Source organism: Octopus bimaculoides, chromosome 4 (genome assembly GCF_001194135.2).
Source record: "Octopus bimaculoides isolate UCB-OBI-ISO-001 chromosome 4, ASM119413v2, whole genome shotgun sequence".
Classification (NCBI taxonomy): Eukaryota; Metazoa; Mollusca; class Cephalopoda; order Octopoda; family Octopodidae; genus Octopus; species Octopus bimaculoides.
The window spans coordinates 130,248,680-130,251,582 of NC_068984.1; positions in this window are offsets into that span (position 1 = coordinate 130,248,680).

Below are 2,903 nucleotides of genomic sequence, written 5' to 3' on the forward strand. Positions count from 1 at the left end.
CCTGCAAGTGGTTGAGCACTCCACAGACACGTGTACCCTTAACGTAGTTCTCGGGGATATTCAGCGTGACACAGTGTGACAAGGCTGACCCTTTGAATTACAGGCACAACAGAAACAGGAAGTAAGAGTGAGAGAAAGTTGTGGTGAAAGAGTACAGCAGAGTTCGCAACCATCCCCTGCCGGAGCCTCGTGGAGCTTTTAGGTGTTTTCGCTCAATAAACACTCACAACGCCCGGTCTGGGAATCGAAACTGCGATCCTATGACTGCGAGGCCGCTGCCCTAACCACTGGGCCATTGCGCCTCTACATAGATACTGTGAAAAGCAAATATAAAGGTGACCAACAATATCATTTGAATGCAACCTTTCATGCAGGCTTTCATGTTTCCGAGTAGGAAAGTTGTTTCAGATACATCTCCATTTATATTTATTTTTACACTAACGCTATTTCTTTCGTATATTCTTCCTTAACAATGTAAGTTGATCCTTGATTCATTTTTTTTTGTTACACGGCTCTATTGTCCGTAGTACCTTACTCATTCCAAATCTTCGACGGTCATACCTTCTCGATGAAAACACGGGATACTCTTGCCTTTACTTTTAGGAGAGAATTCTGGGGAACGTTGTTAAAATTACTGCTCTCTCAAATTCCGCCGAGGTCGACTTTGCCTTTCATCCTTTCGGTGTCGATAAATTAAGTACCAGTTGCATACTGAGGTCGATTTAATCGACGCCCCCCCCCCATCCCCCAAAATTTAGGACCTTCTGCCTATAGTAAGAAACGAATATTACTGTTCTCTTATTGGTCGTCTCCGACATTTCAAATATCTGACGAGATGTCCTGTTACTCATAGCAATCGGGATATTATCTGGTTATTGCTAACCTAGTATCGGTTACCGGGATATGTCATTTACAAATTCAATTTTTACGTGACATTTAAATATTAAGTCCTACTGTGAACTATTTTCTAGTCTATACTTTCGTATTTATCTATCTAAAAAAAAAAGAAAAGAAAAGAAAAATGTATTACTCCGTCCGTTATGACGATGAGTGCTACAGTTCATTCAATCACCAGAACAATCTGCACGTGAAATTAACGTGCAAGTGGCTAAGCCCTCCACAGACACGCATATTCATAATGTAGTTCTGAAGGAGAATCAGCGTGACACAGAATGTGACAGGGGCTGGCCCTTTGAATCACAGGTGCAACTCATTTTTGACAGCTACGTGGACCGGAGCGACGTAAAATAAAGTGTCTTGTCCAAGGACACAAAGCGCCACCAGGAATCGAACCCACCACCTTTCGATTGTGAGCCGAATAATTACTAAGCCACGTGTCTTCACATTATCTATCTATCTATCTATCTATCTATCTATCTATCTATCTATCTTATTTCTTTACTGCCCACAAGGGGCTAAACATAGAGGGGACAAACAAGGGATTAAGTCAATTACATCGACCCCCAGTGCGTAACTTGTACTTAATTTATCGACCCCGAAAGGATGAAAGGAAAAGTTGACCTCGGCGGAATTTGAACTCAGAACGTAAAGACAGACGAAATACAGCTAAGCATTTCGCCCGGCGTGCTAAAGTTTCTGCCAGCTCGCTATCTATCTATCTGTCTATCTGTCTATCTATAGATAGATAGATAGATAGATAGATAGATAGATAGATAGATAGATAGATAGATAGATAGAAGTGTGTGTGTGTGTGTGTGTGTGTGTGTGTGTGTGTGTACTCACTTTTGTTTTTAATAATTTAAATTCTTCCTCTGAGGAGGGAGCTGGTTTCTAACAAACTTACAAAACTCCATCGTTGGAATGTAGATAACAAAAACGATGCCACATTTTAAACTTGAGAGAAGCCTTGCATATTTTTACTGTTCCACTTACAGATTGTATTTATAATGTTTAAAGTAAATAGTTGATTTTTTAATGAAAACCATAGCTTATCAAGATTGTCACTTAAACATTTACATACAGAACCAATTGCACCTTGTATGTATGTATGTATGTATGTATGGATGGATGGATGGATGGATGGATGGATGCATGCATGGATGCATGTATGTATACACACATACACACAAGTATGTAAATCACAATGTACATAATGTGCTTATGTGTCTTGTTTGTGCGGTGTATTTTCTGAGTGTCTTTGTTAAATAGATACATTGACTGAACGTGGGCGCTTCTTATGTAAAACGATGTTTGCATAATCAATTACGTAGGCAGTGTGTTGTTTGAACACTTGCAAATTAATTTGCCGAGTGCTGTTCTTAGTGACATGCGTTGATGCATGCTGTTTGGTATGCATTCCTGGGCATTGTGATTGGGGAATTTGTGAAAAATTAATACGTCTATCTAGGTTTTGTTATATTTTAACATTAACGTAATCTTAATACTAACCTTCCTCGCTTCTGCCGTTGTGTTCAACAAGCAGTTATCTATTATCGTTTACTTGTGTCAGTCATTAGACTGCGGCCATACTGGGACACCGCCTCGAAAAGTCTTCTTTTTTTATATTTTTTTTTTTTTTAATCGAATGAATCGACCACAGTGCTTTTTTAAAGCTTGGTACTTATTCTGTCGGGTCTCTTTTGCCGAACTGCTAAGTTATGGGGACTAAAACAATCAATACCAAGTGGTAGTGGGGGACAAATATAGACACACAGACAAACACGCACAAACACAGATACACACACATACACACATACGATAGGCTCCTTTCAGTTTCCGTCTATCAAATCCACTCATAAGGCTTTGGTCGGCCCGAGGCTATAGAAGACACTTGCCCTAGGTGCCACGCAATGGGACTGAACTCGGAACCATGTGGTTGGGAAGCAAACTTCTCACAACACAGTCACGTCTGTGTCTATTTATATATAAATATACATAAATAT